We start from the raw sequence: 17511 nt of genomic DNA, 5'->3' as shown, positions 1-17511 counted from the left end.
CCACAGATTTTTAAAATTTAATTTTTTTTACTTTTATTTTTTATTGAAGTGTAATTGATTTATGATGTTACTTTCAGGTTTATAGCAAAGCAATTCAGTTATATGTGTATAACTGCATTATATGTAGAATATATATAACAGATTATGTTATATATATAAAATTATACATAATATACATATAAAGTTTCTGTATGTACCAGAATCTTTTCCATTATAGCTTATTACAAGAAATTGAATTACCAAAAAAAGAAGAAAAAAGAAATTGAATATAGTTCCATGTGCTATACAGTAGGTCCTTGTTGTTTACCTATCTTATATATAGTAATGTGTATCTGTTAATCCCAAACTCATAATTTATCCCTCCATAACTTTCCCCTTTGGTAACCAGTTTGTTTTCTATGTCTGTGAATCTGTTTCTGGTTTGTAAATCAAATTTGTATTTTTTTTTTAAGATTCCACATATAAGTGATATCATATGATATTTGTCTTTCTCTGCCTGACTTACTTCACTTAGTATGATAATCTCTAGGTCCATCCATGTTGCTGCAAATGGCATTATTCCATTCATTTTTATGGCTGAGTAGTATTTTGTTATATATATGTACCACATCTTCTTTATCCATTCATCTGTTGATAGATATTTAAACTGTTTCCATATCTTGCCTATTGAAAATAGTGCTGCTATGAAATTTGGGGTGCATGTGGAAAGACCACAGATTTTAGATTCAGATCAAACTAGGTTCAAACTCCTGCATGTATTGGCTACATGATCACAGCTGGGAGGGTGACATGTATGGAAATCTGGGTCTAGCACACAGTGTCACTCATTAAAACTAACTCTTATAATAACTGGAGGACTGAGGCAAAGTTGTAATAGATCAAAAATCACAAGGAAATTCGAAAGAGAAGACAAGATGGAGTGTACTTACTTCATTTAACTGAATCTGCTAAAATTGCCTTTGTTAACCACCACTGTAATTTAACAATCCTTCAGCCCCTTGCCCTCATTTACTACTGGGAAGCTGAAGCCATTGGGAGTTGCTGAGGGGCCTTCCCAAAGTGGCGTGGTGAGTGCACGCCAGACTCAGTTTCCGAACTTAGTCTCCCAACCTCCAGACTTAGGACTCTTTTTGAAATACTGTACCAGCTCCCTGTCCCAGTTGGATGACCATTGTATAACAGGAGCCACTCGATCTGGGAAGGACAGGAACACGGTCAAAGACAGCTTGGATGTACGGGAGTTACTCATCTGAGTATGGCAACAGAGAGTCTGCCACTTTTACAGAAACCTTTGATGATATATTTGCACCTTTATTCAGCTTACCAAAGAAAGATGCATAAGGGTGCTTTGGTTCATGAGTCATATCTTTGATTATTTGACAGGTACCTTGGAAGGCACAGTTGCTCAGTGATTCATGCTTGGTGGCTTCATTTTCAAATTACTTTAGGTTATATCAATCTAGAATGAAAGGAGATCACGTTCAAGTGTCTCGAGGAAAAATCAGCACATTCTTGGTATAGCTCAAAGAGAATGAGAAGTAGTGTCCTGACCTAGAAATTTTGCTGGGTGTCATTGGGCCTGGAAATGTGCCCAGCTGATGTTAAAATGACTGGCCAATATTCAGAGTGGCTGTATATGTGAGACAGAGTCAAAATATCTATAGAATCGATTCAGCTTCTGGCCAGGACAGAATAGAAGAAACTAGATTTGCTCTCCGACCAACTGGAAAAAAAAAGAAAAAAACCAAAATATATGAAGCAAGGTTTTTGAGACATTCGACATTAAGTAGTGAAGTACTTGATCAAGTTCCCCACAGACAGTAAGGAAATATGTCCTACCACATGGGGCAGAATCCTCAGAGAGTGTAACTAACTCTAGACTACACACTGTTTTAGACCCATCCTACAAAGCTTTTTTAAAAATCCTCAAGAGAATAAAATTATTTCCAAGCCACTCGTTTGCATTTCAGACAAAAAGCCCCCAGATATTTAAAGGAATAATATTTAAAAGATTCAGCCCCCAACAATGTAAAATTTACATTTCATGACATTGAATCAAGATTTACTAGGCGTGCAGAGAAAGTGGGAAAAAAAACCCAAAACAAATAGAAAAGGTAATCAAAAGGAAAAAAAAAAACCCAGAAATGAAACAGATGAGAATTAGCAGATAAGCGGGATAAAACAGAATTATTAATACATTCTACATTCAACAAAGTAGCAGAAAACTTGGGAATAAGATGAAAACATAAAAGACATATAAAAGACAAATTCTCAAAATGAAAAGTAAAATGTCTCTGGTGAAAAATACATTGGACAGGATTAATAGCAGTTAAGACACTACAGGAAAAAAAATGAATTAACTTGATCATATAGAAATAGAAACTATCCAACATGAAACACACAGAGAATAGAAACTTAAAGAAGAAGAGAAGAAAAAAATGAGCAGAGCATTTGTGAGCTGTGGGACAACATCTGGTGGCCTCACATAGATGGAACTGGTGTCCCAAAAAAGAAAAAACAAGTCGTAAAAATATTTTAAGAAATGATGATTGAAAATGTTTCTGTTGTATCTAAATTGGATGAAAACTATAAACTTTCAAATTGAAGAATCTCAGTACACCCTTGACAGATTATTGATCAGACATTTAGGTGCTCATGAGTTGTGACAAGTGGCCTCTGCATTTATAATCCTGGCCTCCCGGTATTTGTGCCCTGTGGAATCCCCCCCACCTGCATATGTGATGAACTTACTGATTTGTGTCTAATTCACAGAGTGTAGCAGAAGATGAGATGTCATTTCCAAGATTAGGTTATAAAAAGATGACGGCTGCCATCTTGGTCTCTTTCTTTCTCTCCTTGGTTACCAGTTGCTATGACATGACGACACACAGGTCACCAGGGCTCAGTCTGCATGGTGAGGAATTATAGTCTGGCAGCAACCACATGAGTGAGCTCTGAAGCAGATTCTTCAGCCCCGACTAGAACTTCAGACAGACAGACAGCCTGACTGCAGCCTCATGAGAAATCCTGAACTAGAAACAGCCATCTAAGGCCAGTCAGGATTCCTGTCCTATAGAAACTCTGAGCTAAAACGTTTTTTGCTTTTTTCAGCCACTGAGTTTTGGGGTAATTTGTTGCACATCAATAGATAATGAATACATTGGGTATATAAATGAATTGGTAATCAAAAATTTGTATTCTATAGATTGTCCTCGCCCACAGTAGTTATTCCAGAAATATCTGTGAATGTTTGAAAGATAATACAAGTCTCCCAAATAACTATTTTTAAAAGATACAAGCAGTTGTTCTTAATAGAAGCTTTATAAGATTGGTAAGGATATTGCTATGAGAGTTCTTGGGAGAAAAGGATTGCTTTGGGTTGAGAAATGAGGGGCTTCTTTGCAGAGGAGACAGTATCTTATGTGCATTTTTGAGGGGGCTAGAATTTGGCGACATCTTGCTGACAACAAGTCTAGGCACTCAGAGTGAAAGGATCAGTCAGGTGGTAGGAGAGATGCGAAATCAGGGGGTCTGAACGTAGTGTGAAAAAGCAAGACAAAAGACATCAAAGGTATAAAAGATGCTCTTCTGCACACAGATCACTGTAACTTCTGTCTTGGGCACACGTGATGAAGATACTGTATATGAACACAAAACATTCATTCTTGCAAATAACTCTTTCATCATTACAGTCTTTTCAGTAACGCTGAGCGTGCGCACCTACCTAAGTCGAATGTACAGGGATGAGCTGATGAGTTTTCTTGTTCTCTGAGAATAATAGTCAGGCACATTGGTAGCCTACTAATCTCTTCATTAAGCAGAATATTGCCATATTTCAAAAAAGCTGCAGCAAAAGAGAGAGGTGTGATCACAAAGAAGAAAAATCTATTTTCTCGTCTGACGTCCGTTACAGCTACGTGTAAGATGAACTTTGATTATACTGGGCCCTTGGGACTCATTGTCTATCTTATTTATCTCCACATTTTCTGATTTTCTTGTCCTGATGGTTTATAATAGTTTTTCCTGGCCAATGTAAATTCCAGCTGGCTTCCCCAACACTGTTCATTGACCACTTGCTTTTTCATTTTTAATTTCCACCCTTTGGACGTCCATTCACACTTTTTAACGTGCTGCTAATTTCTGTCCTTTTTTTCTCCTGCCACGTTTCATCATGAAGTGAGCATGGAAGTTTCCAGCTTACTGGGGACACAAGCCTTCCCCAGAACACCTTGCTAAAGTGTGTACTTCAGAGTTACACAAAAACGAGCAGACAGCAGGACAACGTCTCCACGACATTAGTACTCAGCCTACTCCTTCTGATTCTACATTTCCAGCTCTGAGAGAAATAGCCTTTAATTCAACAAAACTAAAATTCATGTAATATACTAAAATACCGCTTGTTCACTAAAATCATGTGATGTTGAAATTTGCTTGGTTTTCAAGAGAAGTGATTAGTTTTCATTTCTGTGGAAGAAAGATTGTCAGAAACCAGTCACTACGGACACAACGTTGAACACAAGCACAGAATGTTTTAACCTCCCGTATGAGCACGTATCTTGGATACCCGTCTTAGTTTTATGGAATTCCTAAGTGTAATTTACTAATGGATGTATATGGTGAAGCATTTTCCGTTTGAAATACAAGGTTGGATTTTTCAAGTGAGTGGTTCTGAAGTAGAAGCACATTTTGCAAATTCATCAGTTAGGGCCTCGTTTCACCAAAAGCCATCAGGAGTGAGGAGACAGGCCACAATCTATTCTGAGGGTGTGTGCAAAGATGATTCTGAGAAGTTCAAAGCTACAACTAAATGCGTCTGACATTGAGAGACTGGGTGGAGAAACTCTCTTCCTTTTATTTTTTTTAAACTTTTTTTTATTGAGTTATAGTCATTGTACAATATTGTGTCAAATTCCAGTGTAGAGCACAATTTTTCAGTTATACATGAACATACATCTATATTCATTGTCACATTTTTTTCACTGTTATCTTTTCCTTTTAAATGATCTAAAACATACTTTGTGTTTAACTAAATAGTTTTATCCTTCCCATTCCTCATTTTAAAATCAGCCTACTAGTAAGTTCAAACTAAGCACAGTTATTTTTCAAAAGAATAAGCCCTTTCTAAAATATATAATTTTTCAATATAATTAGGTATTTCCCAATAAGCCACAAAGAAAAGATTTAACAGCTGTAGACTGGAAATTAAGAAATTAATTTAGTTTTGAGATCAATTTTTTGAATATTCTATTTTCTATTTCGGTCCCAGATTTTTTTTCAGGAAGTGGCAACAAGTCATTCTAAAGATACAACTCAAAAATCAGTAAATCAGGTAACTCCATACCAAGCCAGCTTGAAAATATTGTTATTATGCACCTAATAAAGCCCCATGTGTTTCCTGATGACTCTCTCATCCATTCATTAGTGATTCTGTATTTTCTTCGTAGGCCATCATTAAGGCCACTAATTGGAGGCTGAATGAATTAAAACTTCATTCAAATTACATGTCCCAGGAGGTCACAGAGACAGACTGGAGACTTCAAGTCCAGAATTAGTCAATGTCCTCAAGCAATAGTGTTGTCATTATTTCCCAATATGTATCTATATTTAAATTTTCTGATTACTTGAGTCAGAGCTGTGTAAATATTGCTAAACTGGTCTGGTTTCATTCCCCGGACTGACCCTCTCCTGCCAGCTGAGTGTGGGCTCATCCCAGGGGCGGATCTCCCTTCTCAGCACTTGGGGCTAATTCTCTTGGACATTTTCTGCCTGGTCCCCTGCATCTGATGCTGCACTTTACTTGTGGGGCCCTGCGGGTGCTGCTGTCAGAGCCTCTTCCCTCGGAAACTCTGCTGTGTGTATTTGTTTATGTATCTTTTCCCTCAGCAAACTGTGACTCCCCGGAGGGCAGAAGCTACCACACCTTATTTAATATCTTATATCCATAGTGTTTATCTTAGAGCTTGGACACATTGTTGATCATGAGACACAAATGGGTACCTGGCAACTGACCACCTGCATGCTTTGGCCAGCCCAGAAACTAACAAGAAGAGAATTTGAATGCCTTTAGGTGGGCATGCGCTCTGCAGTTTTCCAGTCTCTCTTTTCTTGTATGTGGCCACAGTCACACATTCGTCTCACCAGCCTGGCCGCTGCAGGCATCCTAGTGTGTGGCGCTGATTGTAGCTGCTCTGTGGATATTAGTTGTGTGGATGAATGTGTCGATGAATGGACCTCTTATTGCACGGAAAGTTGATAATGATCTTCATATTCTGGCCTTGAAAATTCCTTTGGTTTCACCTCAGACTTAGGGCAATAAGTTAGAAAAATTTAACTCCATTAGACAATGTATAAAAAAGCAGATCTGAGTATTTGACAGCGGTTGGTCACTCTGAGCATTTTTATAGTCAAATCAGAGAGGAAAACAAGTTCAGTTATGTGTGGAACCCAGAGGATGCAAACAAACCAATGCCTGGGAGAAAGCCTAGATTTGCATTCCTGAGATGATGGACAACTTCTACCTTGGATAACTGGAATTTTGAAGAACAATGACCCTGGCCAATATTCCAAGTGCAAATTCAACAACGGACTTCTCAGAGTTGGTCCTACAATGCTCCTCACTATGGCCGATGGCAACACAGGGGAGCACATTCTAGAAGAGGGATTCTGCGTGGGGCCACAGCAATGCTGAAATGCTCTCCTGCTCTGGTTTCATCTGGGAGAAGGTCTAAGCACTTGGCTAAATGGATGGAATTCACATCACCAGACCTAAGTGTTGTCAGTGAAGAGGGAGCAGCCTTGAGCAAGGCTAAGCTTCAAGTGAAAGCAGACAGCCTGGGTCTGCTGTACCCAATCGATGAAGGGGGCATTAAGGCTCTTAAAATTCACTTTCCACATCTCTCATAATTTTAACTTTGGAAAAGCAACTTTTAGCAGATGTTCATCGTGGCCATAGAAATTCTCACCTATTATAAGCATAATATCCATAAACATGTAACCTTGAGCAACTGAGTACCTGTGAGCACTGTCAGCTAATGAGCTTGTGTTAAATCTGTGGCTAGATTTTGAAACAGTTTGCTGTGTAGGATTTTTCTTAATAAGACAATTAAATGCTGTTCTTGGTTTCCAAAGAAAGCTCTTACAATAAGTCTTCTTTTCTGAGTAATTAGAAAGTAACACTCCTTTTCTGTTGGGGCCACTCCTTTGTTTAAGAAACTGAAACCCTACCAGCCACCTGCAGGAAAACACACAGCTAGTTAAGTGGTGGAGCTCGGTCTGGAGCGAGTCACTAAATGTTGTCTCTCCACAATTGCCACTATAAAAAGGGAATATGCTTTCTAGAATCTGCCATGACAATTATAAGATGGAAAAAAAAAACAAACCCTACCTGAGTAAATATAATGGCAAAGTCTATTTGCATTAACAAAACAAAATAAAACGCCACTTTCTCAACGCCACGTAACAAAATACATGTGTATTCCTCATACATACCCTAAACATTTGCCGCTTGGAGAATGAACTAAATTTTGCCTAACCATGGCATAGGTTTTACTTCCTGATGGGTCTAGATTTATATGTTTATGTCTCGATTGATTTTCTACTTTAGCTTTTATTGGCCCAGCAATGACAAGAAGCACCAATGAAGATGAGAGAGGCTAGGTGCCAAGCCCTTAATATCACTGTCAGCAGAACTCAGAAACTTTTGTCTTGGGCATTCATGGAAGTGGTACTCCTGAGATTAGCCTTAAGTCTTGCGACTCGAGCTGACTGCATGGCCAGCTCTGGCAGGATGACACAAGGAGCGTGTCATGATTTTCTGGGAGCCAGGAAGAGTTGGAGAGACCTCGCTGCCCTAATTTACAGACACACGGCTTTCTCACTTCTAGAGAAGACGCCTCTAACCTCATGGGCAGAGACTCTAGGTGGCTACAGCCATTGTAACTTGTCCCGTTTAAAGCTCTCTGGCTCATTGAAACAGGCACAACGACCTTGCTAACATACCTTCCCCGCAGTGTTTCTGAACGCACAGTATGTACCATAAGCTGTGACAGCAAAGGAGAGCATGGGACCTGTGGAAGACGCATCCGCCACTTCAAATTTTTAAAAAGTGAAATTATTAGATTGCCATGCAGCCAAGAACATGCTGTCTAGCATGTAAAAGCAATTGTGTCTGGTAGGACTGTAAGTGTGGAAAGTGACACCAGCACCTCATTGATCATATCAGCAATAGAGTTGGTTCTTCAGAGACTGAATATTTAATTGCTTCTGTGAATTAAGAAGGCAAGACAGAGAAGACCGCCTATGATACATGCAGGCAGTTTTATTTTTAAAAAAGGAACAATTATGACATCACTGACAGTGCCTGTAAGACTGGTCACAATCTTTTAAAATCAAGAACGTCAAAGTCACAAACATGCATTGAAAATTTATCAGCCACATATATCAATCCGACTGCTGTTCTAAGTGCTGCTTGTGGTTATGCAGTGAAGTTAAATGGGTTAAAGCAACATATAACTCCTCGGGTGGAACGTGTTAGAAAGAGGCAGGTAACGTGTTTGGGCAATTAAAAAACAACAACTTAAGGAAGATGGACGGCAGAGGGTATTGTGGTGAGAGGGGCAAGAGGAGGTATGACCTTAGATTGCTGTGATCTTTTGCCGTTTCACTTTCTGTAGCATTTAATGATTGAAAAATGCTGTTAGTCATTTTCAGCTTGCGGTGGGGCTTCAGGAACCGCAGAACAGGAACTCCACTGCGGCAGGAGTTAGAAGTAAAAAGCTTTCTGTGTGGGCACATTTACTATTTTAATTCTGTTCTATTCCTAGTCAGCTTTAAAGGTGTGGTTGCTATTTCTCCTACCGAAGGCTCCTCCTCTTCTTTTTCTACTTTATTTCCCCCTTCCCTCTGCGCTCTCAGGTAGGGAACGGAGTTGCAGGAGGGCGAGTACAGTGGAAAGAGCACAGATTTGCCATCCAGCTCGGGTTTCTCTGACTCTCTTTCCAACTTGAATTATCCCTTAGGGCTGGTTATTTCATGGCTCTGAGGCTAATTTTCCTCTTTTTAAATGAGGGATATTATGAGCTGTCGCCCAGGTTTATGGAAATTAAATATGATCATCGTTACATGCTAAGCACAGACGCTGGTGGCTGGTCTTGTCCATCACTGGTAGCCCTTCTCATCAGTATGCTTCTCATGATGGTGGAAGCACTGATTTCTAACATTTCCTCCAAGTTCTCACATTTTCTGAATTTTTATCTCCCCAGCCTACTATTGTTATCATTACCCAGCCTTTATTAAGTGCTTACCCTAGGCCAGGACACAGTCCCTTTATTAAATGCTTACCCTAGGCCAGGACACAGTCATAAGTACTTAATGTAGATTAATGCATCAGAATCTATGCAATAGCTTTTATTTTAATCCCAGGTGGGTTTTTGTTTGTTTGTTTGTTTGTTTTTTTTTTTTTTTCTCTTTTAAGGGGAAGTTGAAATTCAGAGACACTAAGAGAAGTCGCTGGTTTACACACTTGGTTGCCCAGCTAGGATCTGATCCAAGGTTGTTCTAACTCCAGAGCTGATGCTCTTAACCACCAATTACATCAATGAAACGCCTCACCAGCTAGCAGACCGCCCGCTCCCATAACAACCTATAGAAGGCCGGGTTGGTCCAACACCCAGTTTGTCATGTTTCTCTAACTCTCATCTCTAATTTCAAAACTACTCTTTCGTGTGGGGCGGTGGGAGGCGGTGGGGGTGTGTCGTGAGTTCCTGACCTCCCACAAGGCACGGATCTTGTTCCAAATATCTCCTTTTAAGCCACCTGATGCCTTACACGGCCCAGTAGACGCAGGATCATTAATAGATGGGCAAAGAAAGTGATCAGGCAGAGAGAAAGCATAAATAAAATGCAAGAAGATCATAACAGGAGGAGAAGAAAAAGGAGGAAGAAAAAAAGAATGCAAGGGTAGAGAACAAAAGCAAATGTTTACTGAACGCGTTAGTGCCAGCCACCGCACTTAGAGATCTTTAAGGGTCGCTTTGGGTGCTCGGGCAGCTGGCTGGGCTCGCAGGTCAGCCTAATCTTTAGAGATGAACCAAGGCTCAGAAACCGAGCTCGGTACACCTGGGTGGCCAACTTCCACCCACAGCCGCGCGCACGTGGCACGGGTTTAATGGGTTGCCTGGCTCTGGTGCCTCTAGCCAGGGTCAGGGTGGTAAAAACCGAGGCTGTTCCCTTTCCGCTGATCCTTTAAGGAGCGACCTGAGTAAGGTGCTCGCGTCGGTGAAGACACATTATTAATTAAGCAATTGCCAGCCACACTTGTCCTCTTTCCTGACTTTGAACTGAAACGCGAGGAAACTCAATTTCTTTAATCGCTGCCAGACTTTTTGGACACATCTTCCTTTTCCTATGAGCCAACCCAGATGAAGGAGTTACGGGTAACCCCTTCTTCTTGGCCCAACCGGTGCCCAGAACCCAGAGGCGGCGCCTTCCCGCAGCAGCTGGCCGCGCTCCAAGCTGCCGCGCCCGGGCGGGATCAGGTCGGGGGGCCGCTCAAAGGAGACGCGCGGCCGGCTCCTCCCCCTGGAGGCGGGGCCAGCGGGGCGGGGGCGGAGGAAGTGGGCCGGCCCCTGGGCTGTGTCCCCGCCTCCGCCGCGTCCCGGCGGCTCCCTGGGCGTGCGAGCGGCGGCGGCGGCGGCGGCGGTGGCGGGGCCCGCGCAGGTGAGGGGCGCGCGGCGGCCCCTCGGCAGCCCCCGAACAGGTGAGGGCGATGCGGGGCCCACCTGGCTGCGCGCGCGGGCGGGGGACCGGGTCGCTGCTGGCTCTCTCTTGCCCGGGATGGGGAAGGGAGGGTGGGGTGTCCCCTCCCAACACAACCCGGGAGTTGGGGAACCTGAGCGCCCGGAGCGAGTATTCAGTGGAGCTGCTACCCCTGAGCTACGGGTTCAGGAGTCAGAAAGGGGTGCCGAGGAGCGGAGCGCTGGAGGGCGCACCGCGGGAGGGCAGCCTGCCCCGGGATTTCTTTGCATTTTAAGGGACACACGTTCGGTCTCCGTGGGGCGCAGCGGAGTTAGTCACCGTCACCGCCACCTCCGGGACCCTTGCAGAGGTCAGTCCCTCCTTTGGGTGGGATTGGATGCGCTCCCTCCTTGGAGACGCGGAGAGGCCACTTTGGTTCGTTGCGCAGACATTCGCTCAGCCCCCGAGAGCAGAAAGCCTTGTGATAACTGTGTGGTTGGACTGTCTCGTCGCATTAAAAACAAAAAAGACAGTGATGGTGGTGGTGAATTCGAGAGGCAATTGCTTCCGCAATTAGTTCCTCGGCGCATCGTCCATTTGTTAAACAAATGGTGAGGTGATGGCTTTTAAAAACGGTCAGGTTTCCAGGCCGTGGATTAGAACGTCTGGGCGAATTTCTGCGCGGTGTGTGAGGCTTTCGCCCACGTCCAGGTGCTTACCCGAGTCTGCCCTAGACGTTGTCAGCAGCGGGCACTTCGAGTTACGAAACCGCCGCTCGGAGGACGTGGGAACTTCAGAAAACCTGCTTCACCGACACACCGAATCGCAAACGGGTCTATGGATCGTAACTTATACTAGCATTCACATTTTGCTTGGGTCAGCAGCACTTCAATGTAACCAATACTTGTACGTCTGTTAACGCAGGGGACCTTTAGGAGAGAAAGGCTGGCGTGCGGTTTGGAAGCACAGGTGTGGACACAAAGGGGAATTTGGGGGCACTCGTTTAGAAAGAGAGCGGTGACCCATTGTCTTTGCGGCATCTCTTTAATCTCTGCTGATGAGCATTTCAAATGCAGGGCAAATGAAATTCTTTGGAGTATGTTTGTCATCAGTCTGGTCTCTCACCCAAAGTGGCAGGGAGTTCCCAAACCATCCTGAAATAAGGTTATTAAGAATCAGCTCTGTGCCAGGCAGCATGCTAGTCACTCTATCTTGTTGCATAAAATATGCTAAGTAGATACTACTCCCTCTGTACAGATGACAAACCGAGGCAGGGAGGAATCCAGGAATTCGTTCCGGTGAACCTGGGAACTGAGTGGATATTTCTGAGTGTGGAATCTTTGCTTTTTCACTATTCCGTGCTACTGTGAGACAGAAGGAAATTTGGCAGTTTTAATGGAAATAAGAATTCAAGTTTACATTCATGAAACAGTCCGTGTCCTAAGAGTTAAAATGACCATCGTGATTAAAACAAGTATTGTTTTCATTCTCCTTTTGTGGTTAAACTGGGACAAGAAGATGAAAAGCTCTTTTAATAATAGAAAACTTATTATGTGTCTTCTTTAACATGTTTTGAAGGACTGAATATATCAGAGTTGGGCAAATTAGCAAAACTTTATAGGTATTCCTTGCAAATCACACATTGAAGTAACAGCTAATTTTCATATTATTCATATGCTTTAATATATTTCAGCTTGATTTCTTTCTGTAGCTTCCAGGTAGATAGAGGCCATTGCCGTCACCAGGAAAGGACTTTGTGTGCATAAATCTATAATCATGCGTGGATATATCTAATATTTATTTTAAAAGATATATCTGTTTTTCCTTAAATCTGTCTGTAGAAGTGTAGAGGACTTACTGCAGTGTGCTTATTTAGGAAGGAATCCTAAAATTCCAGTTTAGCCTTTTGAGTAAATGATCAGTAACAACTCACCTGTGGTTTCTTTAAGTGCCTGTAAACCACACAAATGATTTTCAAATTAAAATTAGTATATTCTATAGCATGGGAATGAAAATAGTACTTAGAATTTTAAATAATATTTCCTGACAGAGAGAACACTGGCTTTCTTAAAACCTTCCTTATAATTGTTGGTAATTACACACAGAAATTGAGGGGTTTCATACTGAAATTATCTTCAGGTGTTGAGGGGAGTGTTTTTGTTTGTTTGTTTATTTGTTTGTTTGTTTTTCTGGGTTTTCTTGGGACAAAAAGCTTTTTGCCTGAGTTGGGAGGATCAGGTAGGACATTCTGCCTGGATGGAGCTTCACACATTTTTTTTCCTTCTATCCTCATTTGACAGAGAAATAGGTGAGACACAAACTTCTGCCTAAAAAGCATTTGAAATCCTGCCTAGCAGGTGTTTATGAAAGTGTGCTTGGCTTGGTTCAGATGCTGTAATGAAGGGGCAGGGTGGGTGAAGATTTAGAGAAATTCACAGAAAAGCCAAAGAGCCATGGAGCAGTGTATGCACGAGGTGTGAAACGGGCAGATTTTATGAGACCTGAAAGGTAAACTGTATGGGAATCCTCATTAAGAAAAAAACAATACAAAATTAGTATGGATGTGAGTGCTTGTTTAGAATGGAAAACGAAATTACACCCATTAGCTAGAAGTTGCTGTCTCCTTCTGCTGAAATCTTTTTTGGGCAGTTTACCAGAAATGCTTACATAAAAATGCTTCCTGCTTGCAAACCTCTCCCTGAGAAGACTCAGCGTCTCCCAGCAGCCTGCAGCTCTCTCAGGGGTCTATGCCAGGGGGAGGCCAGAAGCTGACACGCCACTACCTGCAAAGAGTGAGAGGGACAGTTATGGATGGAGGCAAAGGACCGATGGTCCACTGAGCAGAGAAGCTGCTGGCTGGGGTGGGAGAGGCCCTGGGCTCCCAGAGTCTCAGGGCACTTCCTGTCCAGCCAGCAGTTCTGAGAGGAAGGCCCCTGAGCTGGTTCCTTAAGACTTTCCAGTTTAGTTTGGTTGGTTCTCCAGGGATGCCTTTGGCCACTGGCTCTCACAGCTTTCATCCTGTGCCACCTGCGCTGAGTAAGGCCAGGTTTTGATGGCCAGGGAGCTCCCAGTCTCTAGGAGCTGATTTCACTGAGGACGGTACAGTGTTGTTGGTGTCAGCACAGAGGTCCGGAGGGCTCCTGATGCTCGAGCTGAGTTTGGAATGGTTGGTGGAGTTACTGAGGTGGAGGAGTCCAGGAAGGGCCTTCCTGGTCTATGGAGGGCCATAGAAAACCCTGGGGGTTTGGACCCACACCTTGGCCTCCACCCGATGCAGGGAGGCCCCTTAGCATGTCTCCACATGTCCTTCCAGGCCAGCAGCACCCACACACCTGAAATTCACTTGCTGCCAATGTTTGTTCTCAGGCCCCATCCCGGGTCCCCTGAATCGAAGTTCTGTGTCTGTAGCCCAGCAATCTGTGTTTTCAGAAGCCTTTCAGATGATTCCGGTGCCTGCTAAAGTCTGAGAACCATTGCTTTTAGTGTTTAAGAGAACTGCTAGGGCCTAGAATCCCCTGGAAGATGAATGGCATGGGGTGGTTACTAACACTAAGATAGCATTATTGTGATAGAATTTATGCTACTATCAGTGGCATTTGTAGAGCACACAGATTGTGCCAGGCATTGTGCTAAGAAGTATGAATTCTTTTCATCACCAAGTTGTCGCTGAAATAAAATGCACAATCTAAAAGTTTAGAGCTCTGTTTCATTTGGAGGACTTTCTGAGGACTTGAGGTCTGGAGGCAGCCTCTCAGATCTAAGAGACTGTTCCACCCAGGCAAGGGAGAAGCCAGGATGTATATATAGGAGTGTTTTCAACATAGACCAAGTAATCGGAACATCAAACGATTACCTTTAATTAAATAAAACCAGATCTCTCAAGTTAAGGAATTTAGTGCTTTTCTATGTATGGAAAGGTGCAAAAGTCTGGGCTCATTGAAATCATTCCTTTGATATGCACCTGGCTACCTAGGGCCAGTGTCCTTTTCTTTCCCATCCTGGTACCCTTTGGGTGCACCTCTGGGGCTGCCTGGTTGTCTGCATCCTGACCTGAGAGCATCCTGAGATCCCTCCCATCACTGTAGGGGGTGGTGGCAGCTGCTGATGACTTGATGGCCACAGCATCCTTTGTTTACTGATACGGCTGGCAACATTTTTTCATTCACAAAATCAACCCTCAGAGAGAGAGAGAGCGCTATTATCACTCTACTTAAGAGCAGGAAAAGTAAGGTGCAGAGAGACAAGGGTATTGCCCCAAGTCACGCAGTTGGAAAGCAGGTCGAGGTGCCATCCCCTGCCTTCCTTCTCATCTGGTCTGGAGGAGTTTTTGTGTTGGCTTCAGGGGAGAGGTCTGGAAGGCAGGCCTGGGACTGCTTGGAATCGCCCTATTTGCTGATCACTTGATGGGTCACAAGTTTTTCTTTAGGGACAGAATGCCAGATAAGAGAAAGAATGTTATTGTCATTCACTCCTCATGCAAATTGGGAAGGTTTCATAAGCAAATGGATATGATGGTGTGTATATGATTAGGTAACGTGGGGCGTGGCTCTCCAGGGCAGGGTACTGGGCTCTGATGGATTTCCCTGTAGGTGATGGTGGAAGGTGGCCTTGTTTGGGAATGCTGGGATTTTACCTCTCCTAAAGGCCAGCCCCACCCCCGCCCAGGCCACAGAGGACTTGACAGTGACGGTGTGTTTGTACATGATGTCCCAGAAGGTATCTGCAAGAGCTGAGCTTTGCACTTTCACAGTTTTTTTTTCTTTCTGAAAAAAAATTGTTCTCCACGATTGTATACGCTTTATCAGGAAATACTTCCATCGTGTCAGGCAGCCTGAAAAGAATACGTAGCTATAGATACGAGTACTGGTCTGAGTGTGTTTCGTGATGGTTTGCCTTTGGGTGTGAGCCTCAGGTTACTAAGCCTTTACTTCTCCGCCAGAGACAAATGTTTAGACAAACATCCATTTGAGTTTATGGCAGGCCATAGAATGTAATTCTCAGAGCACTGGCTGTCTCACTCATGCCTTCATTCATTCATATGGTCGCTTTTTGCCTGCCTAGTTGGCTAAGCCTTAACATTAGGCACTGGAAGGAAATTCAGTGGTGACCAGCCAGATGTGATCTCTACAGACCAGTAGGGAAAAACTTGCTCTGCGATGTTATGGGTGAACAGATTTAGATGCCCTGATACCCTGCAGTGAGTTGGCGAGAGAGGAGTTAAGTGACCCTCGTTCAGGAGTGAGGTTGTGTAGGGCTTGGTTTAAGGCCGTATAGGGAAGCAGAGGTGTGGAAGGATTTGCGAGATCTCTGGGAGACGGCAGAGGTGAGCAGGTGGACGTGGGTGGTGGGGAGACAGACAGCTCGGGCTGACATTTGTGCCCTGGGCCCCTAGCTTGTCGCCAGGGACACAAGTCAGGACTAGAGCAGACTTTTCTAGAGAATAATCGTGAGTTTCGTGGATGGCTGTGAGTTTAAAATGTGTGGATGACTTCAGGGTAGAGAGTTGGGTAGACTGATGGAATCCTCTAGCAGATACAACAGCTGAATCATTCAGCAGACAGAGTAATATTGGGAATTGAATAATGCTGGTTTCCAGGGATAATGGTGAGTGAGAAGCGGGTCACGGAGGAAATGTGGACGTGTCTCCTGGCTGTTAGGCAGGGGAGCAGCGCACTCCGGTCCCCTTAATGTGTGCGATGAAAAAGGTTGGCTTCCATGCATTCTTTAGAGGGTGGAGATGAATCTTCCACTCCCTTCTGGCCTTCAGCCTGTGTGATAACCTGAGCTCTGGCTGGTGGGAGGAGGCCTTCGGTGTGGAAGAACCGGCCTGGCGGGAGAGAGCCAGGGGGCTTGTTGAAAGCTGCTTTTCAGAATCTGAGCCCATCTAATTGTCACAAGGTAAAAGGCTTACCATCTTTCCTCTTAGTTTGTTATTAAAAACACTTGTTTATCATTTACACGTATCATGTGTGTCGTAAATGAATCATATCCTGTGTAGATTGGCATATACGTACACATGTATGCATAGACGTATACATATTCATACATATATGTAGATCACGTAGCTTGGCCAAGGCTGTTTTGTAGCTGCTCCTGATAATAGATGTTACAAAATTCATTTTTGTGTAGAAGATGGAGGTTTTCTTAAGTGCTCAGAGTTAAGCTGAAGGCTTGTTTAGAACATCTGTTAAGAGTGTAGCTGAAATAAATATTTGTTCTTTTAGCTAGACGCTATTAATTGAGCATGTGTTATGCATGCATGCTGCGTGCTCGAGTTTTCCTTGTGAATAAAGCACAGAGCTCCCTGCCCTCTTAGAGCTTTAGCTTAAAAGTCAGGTCAGACAGCTTAGCAAGTGAGTACAATGGGGTATGCTGTTAGTTAAGGATGAGGCACAGCGGCCCGTGGGAGCCAAGCAGTGAAGGGACGGCCTCCTGAGGCCGGGCTGCCAAAGCTTAGCAGTCAGGATGGGCCTGAGTTAGCCACCACCTCTGGGCAGGCACATCGGCCTGGAGGAAGATTTGGAGAGAACAGAGAGGTTGTTTTGAGAAATTGATGGATGGATGCTTTTGAAGAACTGAAAGTTTAGGATAGCCTGCTTTGTTCATTAACTGTCAGCTGATAAAAGAGAATATTCATGGGAGATCTGCGAATTGCTCAGAAGAATCCAAAAGAAAGTACCAAACATATCTGTGTGACGGTGGCCATGGTTAGATCCAAGATGTAACTGAGGTGACAACGCAAAAAAATTCAAAAACCCAACACAGCCAAAACCCCCC

General features: G+C 43.4%; 1 protein-coding gene and 1 long non-coding RNA gene across 8 annotated transcripts in view; one reads left to right on the top strand and one right to left on the bottom strand.

Annotated features, from left to right (window-relative positions):
• The window catches only part of LOC140689828 (uncharacterized), a 46680-nt gene extending 43839 nt beyond the window's left edge, over nucleotides 1–2841 (bottom strand). For 3 of the 5 annotated variants that reach the window (XR_012064961.1, XR_012064962.1, XR_012064960.1), the window contains exons 1-2: nucleotides 2752–2839; nucleotides 1325–1459 (exon numbers count right to left, since the gene is read on the bottom strand). This is a non-coding gene — a long non-coding RNA (uncharacterized lncRNA). Of the gene's footprint in view, nucleotides 1–1324; nucleotides 1460–2751 lie in introns of all 5 variants that reach the window. The other 2 variants (XR_012064964.1, XR_012064963.1) reach the window with 2 other exon arrangements.
• A 7813-nt stretch (nucleotides 2842–10654) lies between these two features.
• MCTP2 (multiple C2 and transmembrane domain containing 2) overlaps nucleotides 10655–17511 on the top strand; it is a 196693-nt gene continuing 189836 nt past the window's right edge. The window contains exon 1 of one of the 3 annotated variants that reach the window (XM_072950715.1): nucleotides 10655–10756. The gene's annotated coding sequence lies outside the window, so the exon portion shown is untranslated. The remainder of the gene's footprint in view (nucleotides 10757–17511) is intronic. The other 2 variants (XM_072950716.1, XM_072950717.1) reach the window with 2 other exon arrangements.

Source organism: Vicugna pacos, chromosome 27 (genome assembly GCF_048564905.1).
Source record: "Vicugna pacos chromosome 27, VicPac4, whole genome shotgun sequence".
In the NCBI taxonomy this organism is placed as follows: domain Eukaryota; kingdom Metazoa; phylum Chordata; class Mammalia; order Artiodactyla; family Camelidae; genus Vicugna; species Vicugna pacos.
This window is presented reverse-complemented; position numbering and strand designations above follow the sequence as displayed.